This window comes from Patagioenas fasciata, chromosome 4 (assembly GCF_037038585.1).
Source record: "Patagioenas fasciata isolate bPatFas1 chromosome 4, bPatFas1.hap1, whole genome shotgun sequence".
Lineage (NCBI taxonomy): Eukaryota > Metazoa > Chordata > Aves > Columbiformes > Columbidae > Patagioenas > Patagioenas fasciata.
Window position 1 is genome coordinate 5,795,944 of NC_092523.1, and position 20,660 is coordinate 5,816,603.

The window sequence follows — 20,660 nt, forward strand, 5'->3', positions numbered from 1 at the left end:
GGAAATATCTTTTGATGCACAAAATCTGAAGGAGGAAACATGAAATCATACTCTGGAGAAGATAGCAAGGAAATTATATTCAACTTCGGGTTGTCCACCTGATCTGCATTCTTTTGGATGTGATACCATAAAGCTATCTTCAAGGGAATGGTATGAGAGAATGGGAATGGTATGAGAGAACGGGAATGGTATGAGTTCTGCCTCTATGAGGTAAAGATTGAGATAATTCTATTCATGACCTGAATCAGATCTTTGAAACACAATGTTGATGAACTCCAGTGAGAGCGATCACAGTGAGAAGTTATCCTACCTTCCTTGGACCATTATCTATCTTATTTAAACAAAATGTAGCTTTGGGATAGAAAGTAGTAGCAGAGACACAAAATTACAAGGTTATGTCCTGTCTTAATGTCTGAGGAATGCAGAGATTTTTTTCATACTTGCCAAATCACTGTGAACAGCCAGTACCAATATTCATACTGGATTTACCAAGTATGTCATCCTGAAGCCATTCCACTGGAATCTTGAGAACTGCTTGTATGAACTACTTGTACATTACTCCTCTGTCGCTGGAAAGAGCAGAATATGAATAGACATTTTTTCCAGCACCTTAGCTTTTTACTTTTTTTTTGTGCTTGACCCAGGAGGATTTAATCTTAATACCTCTTTTTTCTTTCATTTTGTTCTCTTTTTCCTCTGATTTTAGTTCACATAATTAATCTCAAAAGACGAGGTATTCACTTGAACGAGTGACCTACCTATTGAATAATTAACTTAAGCAATATCACGTAATAGCTTGTGTATATATATCGCTGTAATTACAGATCATTTTGCAATGACTTTTGCAAATCAAGGAACACAGTGCAGTGATTTGCCATATTCATCCTGGAATACACTTGGTGTGTATGATGGCTTTGAACTCTGGACACTATAGAGATTCACTTCTGATTTCTTCCTAATAACCAATAACATTTTCACCATTCCCTTGGGAAATACAAAGATACATAATTGCTTTTAAAATTGTTTCACAATTGGTAGGATTTTATTTTTGTAATTTTGGGTGTATTGGAGGGCATAAAACTGCATACCTGGCCCATGTTGTAATTTTGCATTTCTCCCTTTCCAAAAAATGCATTTTTAATGATTCAGTAATGTCTCAATTAATAATTATAGTGAGTTGATAAAGGAGGTTGTTTTCCCTTCTGTATTCTTTAGTTTTGTTTTTTTTTTCAGTTGAATAAACCTATACTGTGGTTGAGAAACAGGCATGACCAGTATAGGTCTATCAAAGAATTTTCTAAGTTCTTCACTGTTACATCTACGTGCTGCGCTTTCAATTCTCCCTTGAAATCTCATCACAAACATTTACACAACCCTTTGAACTGTGTGTAATATTTGACTCATTTTTTGTTCAGTAAGTGAACATTTTCTGGATTCTTCGCTGCTTCTGATCTGGTCTTTAATACAAGATTGGTGCGTATATGTGTCTATATATTCTGAAACCCTCATCAAACCTTTCTGAGATAAAGAAGCCACTTTTTATTGATAGGATATTGAAGCAAGCACAGAAGGGATCTGTGACTAACTCAAACCACCTGAAATGCAGATGATTGTTTAATCAGAAGATTATTCTTTCTTCACTGAAGACTAATTCCCATTGCAATTTCTCTACCATTAAAGGTTACTTTGTACTTACATCAAACAGCATGCCCTAAGACTCTGGGAAATATCATTGTCCTCCCAAAAGTAAAAGGAGTTTTGAAACAATGTATCTAGTCTAACAGGATCATTTATATAATTCAGAGTGGGGAGGGATGAAGACCTGAAATTATTACAGATCAGTAACAGATTCCTCTCTCAGTTTCCATCATAATACATTTTGCTGGACCTTCAGTATTTGAACTCTGGATGGTCTTGGCTCAATCTTCGGTTATAAGCCAAATGCTGATATGGCTTGTGATCAATAGGAGCAGGTAAATGAGCTCTTATAAAAATAAATGTACTTCTTTTAATACTCCCTGCAGTTCTGAATTGCACAGATTTATTTTATTTATTTGTTTATTTATTTTTTAAATAAATCTTTCTGACATACTCAAACGTGATTCCAGCTGGTTACCACATGGCCATGCATTATGACACTGGGTCAGGAATAAAATGTTTTCATCATATCACTATTGAATTTTTTTATTTATTGCATTGGAGAAATGAATGAAGCATCAATTTTAGCATGATAATAAAAATATAGCACATCACTTTCTAATCAGAACCTGACACACAAATTTTACTGTAATGGCAATAGAGGTTCTCCCTCTTATCTGTACTTTAAACAACTTTTATAAATGTCTTAGACATTCATTTCCTTCTTTGAGAAGTTCTGATTTCTCCCAAGCATGTCTTTTTTGAAATGAGTTACTTTCGAGAGTTCTCTTATATCTTTCTGAACAGACGTTTATGATTCTCTTAAGATAGATCCTGAGATTTTTCTGCTTGCTAAATTGCTTACTTGGTTACTTGCTGTTTCCATTTAGAAAACAAAGACAAAACATCAACAACAACAACAACAACAACAACAACAACAAAAGAAGGAAAACCAAAAAACAACCCTAAAATCCTGTAATACAATTAGTAGTTTTAGACTATGTTCTTAAAACATGCTAATACTTGAATATTTGGATTTTAACTGGGGTAAATACCAGCATGTAATAACCAGATATTTTATTTGGACAGCATGTCTCCTGATCCAATTCACATTTTAATAATCCAGAATTCATCTGTGGGAAAAACAAATATTAAATTAACTGGAGAACAGAAAGATAAATAAAGCAATAATAAAACATAGTCAAGACATTATGTAAATTGCATTATTGAATTCATAAATCTGTAGATTTGATTCTCCTTTCATCCATTTTGTTTTCCTTTTGATTTCCTGCTGGGTACTAGTTCTATATTCTTTTTGTTTTGCTGAAATATAAAACACAAGTCATCTAGAAAAACCTGAGAAAACCACTAGGATTCAACTCACAAAGTGTGACACCACAATTTAGGAGAGAGATAACTAGGCTTGACATTTGTAGTGTGACAGTGAACTTATTCTTTGTGTTTTATGTGAAGAAAGCGAGAAGGAGTGTGTTTTAAGCAGCAACACAGACAGTTGGGGTTACACAGCAAGAAGAGCTTTTCATCTGCAGAAGCAGCACTACACTAGTTTACCTTTGGAATTTCTGGAATATGCAACTCTGTGTTCCTAAGAACAACTTATTCAAATATTTATTATGAAATTTTACAATTAATTAATCCTTGCTCTATGCAGAGGGATGAAGACTGCACAAATGGCCTCTTGAAATTCCTTCCTGCCCCATTTTCTGAGAGAAACAATTTTTAAACACTTAGTATTTGAAATAAGCATTTCAGAAGATACTGATGTGAAAAAGGTAGGTAGTAAACATGGGGGGAAATGTTAAATACACATTTTTTAAAGTATCGTCATTTAGGAGCCTATATCCCAAGCAAAGATGTTTCAAGTGCAGAGGAGAAAACAATATAACAGAAAAGGGAATAGTTTCCTTTTAACCATACCACAAGACAGGTAAACAGGACATGCCAGTCACAAAAAAAGAAAGCAGGGAAAGAAAAAGGGAAATGGAAACGGAAACGGAAACAGAAGGGTGAAGGAAGGGAAGGGAAGGGAAGGGAAGGGAAGGGAAGGGAAGGGAAGGGAAGGGAAGGGAAGGGAAGGGAAGGGAAGGGAAGGGAAGGGAAGGGAAGGGAAGGGAAGGGAAGGGAAGGGAAGGGAAGGGAAGGGAAGGGAAGGGAAGGGAAGGGAAGGGAAGGGAAGGGAAGGGAAGGGAAGGGAAGGGAAGGGAAGGAAAGGGAAGGAAAGGAAAGGAAAGGAAAGGAAAGGAAAGGAAAGGAAAGGAAAGGAAAGGAAAGGAAAGGAAAGGAAAGGAAAGGAAAGGAAAGGAAAGGAAAGGAAAGGAAAGGAAAGGAAAGGAAAGGGGATGAAACGAGCTGATTGTGATTAGTTTTCCACTCGTTGGTTTGTAAAGGTTTACATTGGAAGGTTGTAAGGTTGGGAAATAAATCTAACCTACGAAAGTATAATTATGACAGACTTCAATCATACAATCATATGAGAGGTAAACATGATTGAATTATGGTAAGATCAGTGGAGATACTTTTGTTATTGTTGTTGTTTCATAGACAACCATAAAAATAGGAAAAAAATTCTGGTAATTCCAAGTTAATTTGATTTTTCTGTCTCTGTAAACCAAACATTTTTGCTTACACTTCTGGACTTGAGAGTTCTTAAGCTTTATCTTTTTATAGACAGTAAGCAAAAAGATTCCCAGTTTTTGTTTAAATTTCCACTATATTTCTCTCTAGTGACTTTGAGAAGCTAATTTACTGAATACCTTAATGACAAAAAAGAAACATGAAACAGCCTTAATCTCATTCTAAGATACTTAGTAAATATTTGAGGATAAGAGATAATATATTGATTAAAACCAGTGTAATGAAGTTTTCAGAATAAACAAACAAGAGCATTAAAAACACACTAGAACAATCAGAAAGTGGAACCTGTGCCTAAATATTTGGGGCTAGATCATAATGGATATCAGCTGTTGTACCTTTTGCAATGCTTTTGTTGTTGCTCTGACAGTTCATGTTGTCTAAATATTTAACATTGATATTAATTGATATACAATTGTTGAAAGATGTGTAAAGTTGCAGCTTTACTTTTACTAGACAATCTTTTTTAGAAGTTTGGACTTACATACGTAAAATGCTTCTAAATCATCCTCTGAAGATATTTATTGAATTTGGTTTTATTTCATTTTATACGCATAACCTCAGCTATGCCCTTTTTTCATGGTTCCCAGTGGAAACCAAGTGTCTGAACAGTAGGATGTATCTTTCAAGCCTCCCTTTCTGAAACTTCTTAGAAAAATGAAATCTATGTAACAAAATAGGTCAAATGTTCAGACAAACTCCTCAGAGACCATTCCAAACATTTATATGCTAGTAGGAACTGTGAGGGGGAAAAAAAAAATATATATAAGTATATATATATATATAGAGAGAGAGAGAGAGAAAACGAGAGAGAGAGAGAAAACATAGTGATATCAGTAAATTCTGGAGGAATTGTCAGGGAGCATAGGAGCACTCAATGCCTCCAAGAGTAATGGTTGGTTCAACTTCCATTCGTGTGTTACGTTATGCAGACATTGCTGAACATCTCTTCCCAGTTGCACATTATGAAACAGGGGCTGCGTCCACTCCAAGTATTGGCTTTTCTTCTTCAAAATGTTGCGTGGCACATTTTGCAAAAAAAAAAAATTAAATTCTACAAGCTGGCTTCCAGGGATACAAATTTAGGCAAGGGAAAGTTACCAAGGTGCTCTGAAGTGGAAGATGGCGATGCTCAACAATACTACAGAAGTCTATGCTGGCAGGAATGAAGCTGTAGATGTTGGTCATCAACAGCTGGTGCTACAAGCTTGTAATAAAACTGCTGCTGCCACCTCCTATGGTGGTTTAACTCAAAACATTTAAAAGTAAGCTATGCAGAAGGAACAAGAAATCTCCTGGCTAAGAGGTCAAATCATAGAATCGTAGAATCATTTCAGGTGAAAAAGACCCTCAGGATCATCGTGTCCAACCATAACCTAACCTAACTTTAGCACTAAACTGTGTCCCTAAGAACCTCATCTAAATGGCTTTTAAACACCTCCAGGGATGGTGAAAGACACAGAAAAACTCCCCATGAGAAGGTCTGAATCTGCTGTGATTAAGAAATAATGATAGGGTTTTAGATGTGTAATCTCAGAGCTCTGAGATATTTTCAAATGGTCTGACTGACACTTATTACAGAGGTCTAGATGGGTAAGAGTGTATGGACAGTTTTTGTTGTTTATTTTTTGTTCTTTTTTCAATGGATATCCCAAAATTGACTCTATTTGGAATATATGGAATCTAAATGCAGGATAGAATAACAGAGAGAGGTGAAGTCATAGGGTTAAAAACAACGTTGAGTATTTAATTCTGATCCTAGCAGAGTTTCCAAGCAGCTGTAGGTGGTGAGAGAGGATCTATATTCCAACAATTAGTGTGATATACAGTATTGATATCAGGTTGTTGGATGAGAATTAGCATCTTTAATCACATTTAGCAACTAAAAAATCAAGTATAAATCCACCAACATGAAAGTTCCTTTTGAATTCTGAGCACCCAGCTTTTTACTCTTTCATATGAAAGTTTTATTTCAAGTACTTTGATTCATATGTAATATTTTCAAAAAGAGAAAAGAGAAAGAATTAATTGTATCTCTCAAAGCACTCTCACTAGTTAATTCCACAACAAAGCCATACATCGTGAGTGATCAAATTCACTGGTTATGTTATCAAAACCCACGATACCAAGGGATTATTCCAGCCCTTAATTAGAGCATCAGTGAAGAAGTCAAGCCAACAAAATATTTGACTCATCCCAATTAATTAGTTTCTTGGAATCAGACGAAATATGTCACTTTCAGACTGGCAGTTAAAGACATGTAAAGGGATTGACTTTCCAGAGAAAGACACCTGAACATGTATATTTTATTTAGCAGTCAAAAAGATGGTAGTTTTACAAATCTTCAATTATAATGCTTCATCTCCTTTCTCCTGTTCCTGAGGTTCTTGTGGCTGGTAGGATCAGGTTTTTAAAATATCGTATGCACTTAATTCTGCACGTTCATGCATTTTCTATGGCTGCTGCTTGAAAAGGTTTGTGGTCACAACAAAACTCCTCTCTGCCACCCAGCACTTCCCAATTTGTTCATTGAGAGCTGAAGTTCATCACTTGAGAAAATAATTAGATTGTGTAGGCGGTTGTGTTGACCTCAGCAGACATGAGCTAGCCTCTGCTATTTGGACACCCTTTGGCAAGTCATTCAGCTGTCACTGTCTTAGGTCAACATCTATATAACGGGGATAATATCCAAGGTTTGTCTCTAGATCAAGTAGGAGTAAGATCTGAGAATAGGTCTCACACCACTTATGCTGAAACTCATCAAAAAAGTGAATATTTCCAATAAAGTCAGATGGAAAACCAACAGAGCTCTGGAACTAAGAGACACTTGCCCTAATATACAGACATAAGTAGTAGAATCAATGCACATCAGTGAAAGTTTGCCTGCAGTGCAGTTTTCCGGGTAAGGGAGGGCTGGTATGTAGGAGTTTCGGAAGGATCTGGGTGTCAATGAGGAGGTTGAATCTCTCTGTGGATTAAACCTGCTGGGATTTACCCTGGATTACATAATATCCATAGATTACATAGTATCCATAACTAGCTCATAAAACAGGATCAGGACCTGGCTCAAGTAGTGACCTGTGATTATCTAACTCACTGCTAGCACAGACCCAAACACGGGTTATTTTAGGTACCAGTGAGCACTTGCTGGAACAATTCCCAGGGAAGCATCAGGGGACAGTGATTCCAGGGACTAATCCCAAAAAACAATATGGTTGCCATGTATTTGAAGGAAGAACTAACTCACTCTGAATATAAATTGGGTTTATGCCACACTCTTCAATAGCAGAGAAGGGACCTTGGGCTGGGTAATTTTTGTGTGTTCAATTTTAATGAGGCAGTATTGAATAATCCATATTGATCAGGAGATTTTACAGGATTTAAGGAGGCAATAAAGAGACTACTCGACCATTTGTGTAGGCATAAACACTATCTTACCTGGTGAAAAAAGGACAGTAAATTCTCTTGTTTACCTACTTTCCCTCCACATTCCTCTTCATTTTTCACTAGGAAAATTTGTGCTGTATTTCAAACCTAATCCTCAATCTCAACCCAGTCCCTGGAACTAACAGACCATAAATTGTTGGTTAACCTTCAGACTCTCAGATGGCTCTATACAAGGGCAAATACCATTGTATATTTTGCTTCTAATGTGATGTATTCTGCCAAACTCTTTAATAGCATAATGGATCAAGCTCCCTGCATCAGTGAAGCTGCACAAGTTTACACACCTGTGGCAAATTTGATCTGATATGAAAAATTCTACTTTTAATAAAAGGATGAGGTTCTTCCTAGTGCTAGTAAGTGAAATTGAATCAGATCAGGTAAAAAGTAGGTTGTGAACAGGAGAAGAACTGTCTTTTTAGTAGCTGTTGGATGAAAAAGAGAACAAGAACAATGTCTGACTTGGTGACTTGTGTTGGAATGCAAAGAATATTTTTGGGGAAATGAGAAAGGTGAAAAAACCACCACCAACAACAAAACAACCCACAACAGAAACCTATATGGTATAGCTTTAGAAGAGAAAGTTAAGTGAGGAACTAGGAAAACCACTGTCTCTGCCTCAGCTGAGGTGTGGTCTCTAATGGCTCCAGAGACACATAATCGATTTCTAAGCTTTGTTGTGTTACATGCACAGACAATGCAAATGTCAACATTTTCATTTATCCTGAGAACTGGCAAATATTATATGACCTTCCGTCAAGAGTGAAAATACCAGCAAAATTTGACCAGCCTAATTCACACAAAATGAGCTTCCGCATAGTTCTGCCCAGATATTATGTCTATCCAACAGTCGTCTCTCATAATGGCTTTCTCACAGTCTTTTAAGAAGCCTTTATGAAATACCAATGTAATCAGAACTGCAAAATTGGATTCTGGAGCTTTTCAAATACTTTTTCTACTGAGTGACTTTTACTGGTCCATGTCAGGTCCTACCCTGAATTTCTCAATAATCTTAGAAATCCCATGTTAAAGGAATTCATAAACACCACTTTCTCACAGCCCAGATCTACCTCTGTAAATAAGATTCAGCTAAATGCTTACTCTACTGATATAGAAGATACTTTACTGATACTCTGCTGACTTCAGTGAAGCTTCACCAGAACAAACCATAATGGGGGACTATACCTCTTCCTCTTTGTCTAAGAGAAATCTAGGCATAAATATGTAATTAAAGAACTGTTATATACTTGGTGCTGAATTTTTGGATTTAGTGGAAGTCTGTGTTTTTCTAGGATTCTGGAAAGTGGTAGGCTTCAATCTCTTCATCAGCCAAGAGGGCCAGGTACTAGTTTCACAGATAATGTGTTTTAAGGGTCTAAATTCCTGATCAATACTCATCTCTGCTCTCAAACAGTCACATGTTGTTAACCTTCTCTCCCTTTAACAGAATTTGTAGTAAGGGATTAGGATTTATGTGATATTAAAGGCTAAATAAACCTTTGTTGGGAGTAGTAGGTGGTAAATCATGTACCTGAGTGACACTATCTATTGATTCCTGATATAGCATAAATAATCTTCAGGTCCTTCAGATCTTCTGTAAACATTACGGTTGAACTTCATTGCATTTGGGAAGGGTATAATATTGATTAACCCAGTTTAAAATTTTCTGCTTTAGTGAGTGTCTGTAAAATTTCACTGTCCAATAAGGAATATTCCACCTAGGAAACAGTGTCTGGTTGCGGTAATTAATAAATGTATTGAGCAGCCAGTTCTGTGTGGCAGAGGAGTATGGTTGTAATGAAAGAGAGGAGGTTTCTCCTCTTGGATTGAAATATTGAGCATACCTGAGATATCAGCAGATAGAAGTTGGTTGTAAAGTAACGATGGGCTGCTCATCAACTACCTGTTCAATACTAACATGTTTTTAATGGCTTGTCTCTGTTTTGTAGAGTTTGATTTTGAGACAAAGTTACAATTTAAAAATGAAACTACTTACAAGTCTACTGAAGATGAAAGTAGAATGGGAGATGGGGAAGGATTACGGAAGTTGTATTAATGAAGAATGTAGCATTTAGCTGTTTGGTAATCATTTCTATAATGCATTAATACATACTATATAAAATACTTATCACAAAAAAAAAAATACAGATGTAATTAAATGCATGAAATATATAGTAGTACATACTGTATAAGTTGTATAATAATTTCATATTTGAGTGCAACCACTACAAAACAGAGGGGAAAAAAGGTGACACATGCTTCAAACTCAGAGATTTAGATGACATGGACATGAATATTTCTGCACATGTTACTTGGGGAAGTAGGGGTAGTGATTACTGTCAAATTATATGGAATTCTGAGTGAGTGATTAATATTAATTTAGTTAATTGAGGTAGCTCATGATTCCTGGATAAACGATTGCTGACTTCTCTGTCAAAGGGTAAGGACTTTGAGAAAAGATTTCTGACTTTAATAATATCCTAAGTTTTACCATTATATGCAAGTTGCTACATACCTGCAGAAGGTAACAAATACTGAAAAAGATGTTTACGTTCACTTTAAGTGCATTGCTCTTCCACTTATACCAAAAAATTAATTAATTTATGGACTCTCCAGAATTGGAGGAAAAATCAATAGATCTGCTTCGTGTTTTCATTTAATAAATTGGGTTCCAGATATAATTCTTAATATGATAATAAATGTGTCCCGCAAACGCAGGAGTATAAGGAAAACAATATCTTACTTTTTGAGTAGGTGGGAAACTAAGACTAATCTGGATTTGTATTTTTACCTATCAGCTTCTCAAACTTAAAAGCAATTTACGGTATCACCACATAAGTATCTGGCTAAAACTACAGTTTAATGAAGAAGTGAGGACTGAATTTGCTAACATGATTTGTACAATGGTAGAGTATCTGTCAGAGTTCTGGCTCAAGAGGCAAATTTTAAGTAGACAAAAGGTCCAAGGTTTGAGGAATCCCAGTACTGACTTCAGTAGGATGAATATAGCCATAACCTCACTACAAGTGATGGTACAGAACAGTTCAGCTAAAAGTGAGATGCTGCTCTGAAGCACTAGAGTAGAATCAGTGGCATTAATGGGATTTATTTATACACAAATCAAAAGCTAGTTAAGGAAAAGTCTGTTGTACAAGTCCGCTGATGCAAGATGTGCTTCCTTCGTTGAAACTACCATTATGATGATACATTAAACTATATAGGCGTTTGACTTTCTGAGGTTGCAAAAGATCCAGCACGAAACTCCTCTTGGAAGGCAGTCTCTGAGTAGAAACCCGTGGTCACCATCATACACGTGATCCACATGTGAGAGCAGGATTCACTTGTCTTCTGAAGAATCTCATTGAACTCTGACTTAGCAAAGTCAAGAGGTGGAAGTCAGCCTCTTCGTTTTGAAAAATTGGCCCCATGGGCTTTTATTCATATTTTAAGACCTACACAACTGTTTGAAGAAAGAAGAGGTGAGAAGGGCACAAAACCTTTTTTTAACGGGTTCTTGTAGTTATATCGAAGACTTCAACAATAGAAAAGATGAGAGATAGGATGCCCCCGACTGATAAGGCTCTTCCTTTCCTTTAGATGAATTCCAAGTTATGTGAAAATGAAACCCACAGATTCTTAATTCTTTGGGACACCTTTTGAACTTCTGATTTTCAGATCATGAACTTTCAAACATGATGTGTAATAACTGTGCTGGCAGTTATATTTTGGTGATGTTTCACTATTCTCCCTTAGCCAAGAATGATGAGTGCACTGTTTAGTATCTTCCTCTTGAAATTACGTCTTCATAGTGATTTTTTTTTCTATTTGACATGAAATATTTAGACTTCTTGTTTGCTGTTTATAAATATTATATGATGAACAGCCAATACTTAAGAGCTTCCTTACACTTTTGTCCCAGGATGCTCCAATAAAATTTAAAACAGCCTTCCTCAACAATATGCTAGTCACAGGGACTGCCTTTGATCTCCCTAAATATTATGTTTCTTGGGAGGAAGCAGGAAAACCCCATTCCTGTGGTGGGGAACCCCTCCCAAATCCCCTGGGAGCTGGGAAGTGTCCTCTATGAGAGTATCTTTCTGAAATGTCTTCATTTCTCCATATTTCATTGGACTAGAAAACAAGTGTGAACTAGCTGGGAAGCAGTCCTCTAAGCTTGATTTTTGTCCTGCTTCATTGTGGTTTTTTTTGTTTGTTTGTGGTTTTTTGATTGATTGGGTATTTTTGGTGGGTGGTTTGGTTTGGTTTGGTTTTAATTGGAATGGACCTACATGTTCTCGTGTGTCTCAAGCAGCCCCAGGGCTTGATACAAGAAACCTTTGATTCATAGAATGGTTTGAGTTGAAAGGGAGCCTAAAGCTCCCTATGATTCTGTAATTTTCTGTGCCCTCTTTCTGTTGAAACTTAAGAATTGAAAATACCAAACTGTGCTTGTCTTTCCAAAATGTTAGATTAGAATCAGAATCAAGTTTATCAGGTTCTCAGTGTCATTTACAGGCTGGCTTCCTTCCAGGAATGGATCTCCCTGGAAACATCATGTTTGGGGTAGTGTACGGTGAAAATACCAATTACAGGTTGTTGTTGCATTCCTCAGATGGTGACATGAAATTTTTGGTGGAAAACACTTTAAGATAGTTGAATGAACCATCAGATTTACCCTACATAAGCATATTCTGTCCAGACTGATGTTAATAGACTCCTTGGAAGGGCCCTTGTCCTGCAGACTCCCAAGGATAATGACATTTCATGTGCCAGCCTGGATTTAGGCAAGAGGTTTCATCCAGACTGCAGCCAAGAGATCTTGTCTATTTTGTACTTTTATGATGACATTATTTTAATTATGCATCTAATGTTACTGACTTGGAATTTTATTTCATATATCTCTGAATCCTACAGGGTCCATAGCAGCTCTAAAAAACAGGCTTATAAATTTTGGAATCTGACTTGTGCAGTATCTTTTTACTTTATCCTCATGTGGTGGAATCAGTATATGTTCCAAACGATTTACAGAGCATCTGAACAATTGCACATTGCAGTCATAATGTTGGGAAATGAGACTGCTTAACATACCCGAAAATTAGTACATTTTGCAGTAGGTAACAATATGTGAGTTTAGATAGCAATATTCAGAAACCTAAAAGGGTAAAATCTTGAATCATGTTGCAGTAATCTTGTGTGCTCACTTGGTTTAAGAGAATCAGGATTTCATCTAGTTTTGAATAAAACTAGTTTTAACTTACCCGCAAAACAAGACACAGTTTTAGTCACTCTGACATAAGAATATTTAAGCTTTTATTCCATTTCCTTGATAGAGATGTTTAGAAAATTTGCCGTATACCCTACTAATTAAATGCTTCTCAAACTATTCCACAGATTTATTCATGTCATTTTTACATTTTTACAAATGGTATTGGTTTATTTCAAGAAGCTTTGAAACTAAGAAAAATTCTCATATAATCTCACTGACCTCAAAATCAGGATATTTAATGCCTATAATTAAATCATTTTCATGGTGAAATTGGTGTACAGATATCAAATAAATCAGAAGAAGAAACCCACACTCCTCAACCATTCATTTAAAATCTGTTTTAAATTCATTTTGTGGCATTCCTACAGGAATTTGGTCAAGCCACTTCTTGTTTTGGCCTATGTTTTAAATGACAAATATGATAAGAGAATACTTGGTTACAGTGTTTTTTAAATGAAAAGTTGTGTCTGAAGGAGGAGTTCATTATGCAGCAAACAAGTCCTACGGCTGAGAAGAACTCTTATGTAGTGTTCCTGAATTTGCATTTTTGCTTAAAGCTTGAATAAGAAATAATTTCTTTGCTTTTGTAAAATAGGTACAGTGAAGGTAATGATTTGCACTTGAATGAAAAGTTTATACAATAGCTAAAGAACTAGTTTAATATTAACCTTGCAGTGCAATTAATTACTTAGGCCTGAATCCAGTAAGGACTTCGATGTCTAAAAGGTGTGCATTGAAGCATCAAACTGCTAAGTGTCTGGTCCTCACAATGAAGTCCAGAATGTTTTATTGAGTATACAGGTTTTTCATACAGTGTCAGAAAAGGTTCTACATGCATAGATTGTAAAATGTGTTCTGGTGAACAAACATCTGAGGTATCACCAGCCTAATTTGGGATAGTTTCAAGGCAGAGCACAATCTTATATACAGATATTAGGATAGTACCAAAGTTGCATTAATGATAATGAACCCTAAACCAGCAAAACCATGTCACTTTGCAACAAAGAGCAATAGTATGGCTTTACTTACCTGGACCCAGATCAGTCTCTGTTGGTTTGATTATTAGTAATAAGGAATCAGTGTCATATATTTTAACTGAATCAGTAGACTATATTCTAACTAAACAACTTCACTGACTCCAGCCTCCACTGCTGGATTTTTATTCTGGTGGCTGTGGCAAAAACCAGCATCCCTCACTGGAACTGACTCCAAGACCATCACTAATGCTTTTTCACATTCGGTCAGGTTTAACAACGAAAACTAATAAAACTCTCTCCAAAACAGGAGCTCATTTTGTTTTAACTTTTCCAACTTGGATAAAATTGACCTCTCAAAATGCCCACCAAATATCCAGTGTTACTACTCAGACTTATTCCCTCTGGATTTTTATTTCTCTGTGTGTGCTGCCTAGATGTGTTTTATTTAAATGCAAATTTTACAATTGAGAGAACAGTTTAAGGATGCCTGAATTGCATTTCCAAAAGGAAAGACTTCTATTCTTCAGCAACTGTATCACCTTTGCACAGACTTTTGAAGAACGAACCGTATACCCAATTCAGGTTCTGTACTGCATCACAATGGGGTCTCCACTTATCATTCTTCTATAAAATGAGTTACTCTTTAGTGTTCTTAGCATATTTAATCCTTCATTGATATGTCAGTAAAGTTAACCTTCTAAATCCATACACAGCTATTTCATGTCAAGACCTCACAATAACACCTTCACCTTCTTACAATTATAGACTGCAGTACTTATCTAAATGCTAACTTTGAAAAGGAAGGTTCACCTGTGGTCTGTGATTCCACTTCAGCGTTTCCTTTGGGGTGTTTTATTTAAATCTACAGAGAACAGCTCAGCATGCACAGGGTCATGGCAATGTTGACCTCTTGATTGAGGGCAGGAATAGCAGAGAAAATTCTCTGTAGGTCTGGCAAAAAGGGAGTTCTTCAGCAGAAAGATTAGTCTTTTGTCCGCACTCCTTTAGTTCTTTGGCTAGAAAGCTTATGTTATCTCTCCAGCTGGCTAAAAAAAAAAAAGCGTGACAGTTAGGACTTGATGTACTCTAACAATAATGGTCTTAGAAAGTCATTTTTGTACTGGCAGGTTGAGACAGACTAAGCTCAAGGATGAGCACAAGCTAACTTTGAGCTGGAAGCAAGTTATCCACACCAATCCACTTCTGGACGAGATGACATGCTGGTGTTCCTCATCTCCTGCTAACGAGCTATGCTCTGTAGCAGGGTGGTGAGTTCCAGCAAACCAGTCAAACTAGCTAGTCTGAGTTTGGAACTGGCTTGCAGCCTGACAGGTCAGATGTTGGGAGAGAACTAGAAGTTTTGACTTAGCAGAGATGCTTGAATTCTGAGATTTGGACCACACAGGGACAATTGGATGCTGTGGAATAGGATCTGATATTCCCAGAATGCTTAGATTAGTTAGTGCTAACTGCAAAGAGAATAAATGAATTTGAGGAACCATTGGGATTTAGGTGTAATGCTCTGTGCTGTAAAAGTATATTGCCTCTTCCAGTTTCATATTTGCTGTGAAAGTCCTATAAAGATAAATATAAAGTATACTTTAAATGTAAAAGGTATCCTTTCTTTCAAAGACTGCTGAGCAGGACTTGCTCCACCCTTTTGAATACAGCTGGAGAAAAGTTTTTCTATGCACAGCATTGACTGGTCAATGGGAGACTTTTGTTCATCCTTTATTTCCCTTTGATAAACCTATTGATGGAGAGATGGGGAATGAGTGAGACAACAGTGTATATTCCAATTCCCATGTGTGCTTTCAGCATATCTAGACTACAGACAACAGGAATTACCTGCTCGCTTCTTAGACCACCTGGTGGGAGGGTGTCAAAGACATCCAGTCCCTTTTCTCAGGGCAGTTATATTCTGTTCAGGTATAAGTACTGCAGAGTATAATTGTAGGAAAGAGAATATTCCAGGATCTAAAGAGATACCAGCTGCCTAATTTTGCATTTACTTTTAACACCACTTTCTGTCTTTTGAAACTCTACTCACATGTCAGAAATCAAGCAGCTTGTTTGCCAAAGTGAAGCGCACATCAGCTCCTGACAAATCAACAGTGACTTAAAACACTTAGCTTTCCAAGTCAGGGCTTATGAAAAATAGATATTTCAACTGTAAAAGTTTGGATATTAAAATCCCATTAGAAAATATGTTATATAGAATGCATTTGCTACATTTATATATTCAGAATATATAACAAGATGATGTGTAAGTATTTGCTTCACACTAGCAGTGAGCTGCACAGTTCGACTATTTAGACTTAATTACAAACTTACATTGACAGAAATGCATATCACCTCATGTATTCTGCATGTAAGACCTTAAAAGCAATAACATATTTCAGTGCATCCGACAGGTCATTAGCCATAAAGAATTTGACTCAATAACAGGAAAGCTGTTCAGGCAGGCAATGTCAAGGTAAACTTTCAGCTCAAGAAGACTTAAAAGTGTTGCAATGACTCTCAACTGTGGGAGTACAATGAACCAAGACCTGTAATTGTTGGAGCACAGAGATGCTAAACCAAGCAGAAGAGTGAGAAGGTGGGGGTATAAAGAACAGTGACACAGCCATTCCAATGCAACCCAACCTTTCATCAGGTTATGCTAATGGAATGGGTGAAGAAGGTTAGAAGCTACAGAGCCCTTAACCCCTTTAAAGTCTTTATTTTTGTTTCAGTGAAGTGATCTGCTAAAATAAGGCTCTGACACAACCATCCCAGTCTAGAAACAAATACTGTATGTTTTAAAAAATCTTTAAAATATGGTTGATTTATTTAAAAATATTTGCTCTAAATACAAAGCAGAAGTCTCAGACAATCAGGTGCACTCTGCATATTTCAGAATCAAATTCACAGAACTGAATCAACACAAATTTTGGTCTCTTAACCATCCCTTTTGATCTTAAGACTTCATTTTGCCATTGTCTTCCTAACCACCTTACTATTTTTTGAGCTTATTATCAAAATCAACAGAAAGACTTGAAGTTTTGATCTTTGAAATGAATTTAAAATTGGGTGAGTTTTGCCGTCCCTATCTGTCCAGAGTACTTTCAGTTCTCCATTTAATTTCTTTTAAAATATATATGCACATTACATAAAACTATGAAAGGCATGAGGAAGAATCCTTGCTGCTGTTGATCTATAACAAAAAAAGGAATATTTATAAAGTTACAGGCAAGGAGAGCTGGAATTGCAAGCAACTTAGCCAATGTGTTTTACAACACTGAGTGTAGGCACATAGAGCCTGAGGTGTTGATTTTGTTAACACCTCATTTTTCTAAGCATGCATTTGACTTGACAGTGCAAATTAATGTTCTAGTTGTGGTGGGTTCAAATGTATGCAGAAAAAAAAAATACAAGCAATCAATATATCTTATAAATATTGAAGTGCAACCATATGAAACAATAGAAAGCACTGGAATAACAAAAGCAAGAAGACTAGTAGCTACCTCATCTATAGCTCCTTATATTGCGCAGCAAACTTGGTTCTGAATATTTGAAGCGTTGTGAAATGCAAAGCTCAGCACAGCCCACTACTCTGAGAGACAGTTACCTTAACACAGACACTATATACTGCATGTGCCAGGAAATTATGGTGTGATGGGGTGATACTGGGATGCTTCTTCCCTCTGTTGGGATACTCCGCTAGCCAGGATCCTTATCTGGTCCTCCTGACCAGGAAAGCAGGTTTGGTTTACCCCTGGATGGCCTCAGAAATATTATTAGAGATGTTAACCTAGGTTTTCTTACAATATTTCATTCCTCAAACAGTCCTCAATATCCACCTCCCATTAGCTCTGAAGTTTGCCTGTCTATTGACATAACTGCCCTTTAACCACTCATGTAATCCAGCTTTCCCTCATGGTTCCATCTGTAACTTCTGTCAGCATCTTCTATGATCTGTCACATCCAGCAATTTGTCTCGTGTCCAGTAGCTTTTTATGTCCACTGGACTTTTCTTAACCACAAGCCAATGCTGAGCCATTTACTCACAACCCTGGTATTGCGCAGAAATGAAGAGAAGCAAACCATGTTGTTCTTGATGAGACAAGAGACACAGAGTAACCTGGGAATCAGTCCAAGAGCTCGCCCTGTTACTCTTCTGAAGAGACATACACATGGTATAATCTGTCCCTCAGAAACCTATGGTGCCATGTAACCTTCCACTTGTTCATCTCACCGTTCCTGTGAAAAGCATGTCTCTTAATACAGCCAGACACATCAGAAGTCCATCCCAGGCAACAATTTCCAGGCTTCTCAGAAGGCATTTCCCAATATGTGAATAGGACAACCTCTGCTTTGGGCTTGAAAGGTAAGGGAAAACCTCCTAATTCAAAAATGAATGTGTCTGAAGGTCAGTGCATAAACTGTAGATGTAGTTCTATCATTTTCTGCATTTCTCCTACAGTACATCTATGATTGTATGAAGTATTTTTCTTCCTGTTAGATGCTGATAGCCTAAGATTTAGGCACAAGTTTTTATTGAAGAATTCCTTTTTTAGGCTGACTCTATTCTTTGTAACATTATCACCTTTTTTTTCCTTTTTTTTTTTTGACATACATGAATGTGAGCTCAAGGCACACACATAAAAAACTCTTGGAAACGTCAAAGTTTGCAACTGGCTTTTCTTTTTTATGTGTTATGTCTGAAATGTGAAATATGAAGAAGTCTTCGGGATTTTTTAAAAGCACAAGGAAAACAGCATGAGTGATTATTGACTCTGCAAGATGATTTCTGCACCATGGCTGTGACTCAGGAGTAAAGAGACGAGTGGGTGCAGAGCATTATTGCCTCAGACAGCTCACCAAAAGAGCTTCCAGAGCTCCCTGCCTCCCACTAAAACTGACCAACACCAGACTCAGTCACCAGACTTCTAAAAACAGACGTTTTGTAGTTCTCTGGCCTTATATGAAAGTTCTGTTTGGCCATTGTAGAAATTATCCTGTCTTATACAGCCTTCGGCCACTGCCAGAGTGGATGAACAAATAAAGCAGAGATTTTTTTCTGTATTATTTCTCAGATGAGAATATTGCAGCTGTAAACTGGAGACTACTATTTTGTTCTTTACATACTGTCATTTTCCAGGAATGATTTGTTTACATTTACATTTATATAATATTCAGAAATATCAAATGATGTGTTTCCTAAAATTATTCTATTCTTCTCTGTTAGAAATAAGCAGCTATTTCACTACCAGCAAACTTCTAAGGGATTGATGCCAATGATTTAAGCAGCTGTATTTTTACATTTTGTTTAATAAAATTGCTTTTATGTAAGGGTCTACTATTAAATTTTTGATAGCTTCACACAAAAACAAATCTCTGGTATGGAAAGGCAATTATAATTTGAAGAATTATTCCTATAAACTTTAATGTTTTTCAATTTCAATCTATTGTAAGGGAAGAATCTCACTAGAGCAGTCGCATTCAATGTTTCATCATAAAAAAGAGTAATGGAATAAAAAATATTGTGTGATGTATGGAATTTTATGTCCAAAAAGCAAAAAACCTCAAAACTCTCTCTCTGTGGTCCTCTCTACTTCTAATTAGTTGCCAAGAAAAATATCTCAAAAAGTGCCTTTAAGTCCAAATAATCACACACCTGATTGCACAGCTTGTTTATAGAAGCTGAATATCCAAACATTCTTTATGTCTTGGCCTTGCAGCTAACTCGGTTTACCAGCACTGCATCTAGATTTACATGTTTTATATAAATGCTCTCGCTACCCACTGGAGAGATGCATCTCCAGAAGGTGATTTAATGTATTCCTCTCTTTGGCATTAGAAAAACAGGTAAAAGCAGTTCTGTTTCACCCCTAGGTGGCTAAGATTAAGCGAAGTTCTCTTCCTGGTGACTAACTTCATAGAGAATTAGGTCTTCAGTGATCTTGACATTGCTCAAGTCCTACACAGCGCTGAGATGAGGTAGTGGTTCAATTAAAACAATGTGAAAGAGGGTTTGAGCATCACAAAGCCATACACTAGCTGACGCTCAGATGACTTTGTGGGTTGGACTAGGTGATCTCCAGAGGTCACTTCCAACTCAAACCATTCTGTGATTCTGTGACTTCATGATGCTCTGGAAAGGCAGATGTTCACAGTATCACAATATGTTTGGGATTGGAAGGGACCTCGAAAGATCATCTAGTCCAATCCCCCTGCTGGAGCAGGAACGCCTAGGTGAGGTCGCACAGGAATGTGTCCAGGCGGGCTTTGAATGTCTCCAGGGAAGGAGACTCCACAATCCCCCTTGGCAGCCTGTTCCAGTGCTCTGTCACCCTCACTGAGAAGAAGTTTTTTCTCAAATTTAAGTGGAACCTCTTGTGTTCCAGCTTGATCCCATTACTCCTTGTCCTATCATTGTTTGCCACTGAGAAGAGCCTGGCTCCATTCTCATGGCACTCACCCTTTATGTATTTATAAACACTAATAAGGTCACCCCTCAGTCTCCTCTTCTCCAAACTAAAGAGACCCAACTCCCTCAGCCTTTCTTCATAAGGAAGGTGCTCCACTCCCTTCTTCATCTTTGTTGCCCTATGCTGGACCCTCTCCAGCAGTTCCCTGTCCTTCTTGAACTGAGGGGCCCAGAACTGGACACAATATTTCAGATGGGGTCTCACCAGGAT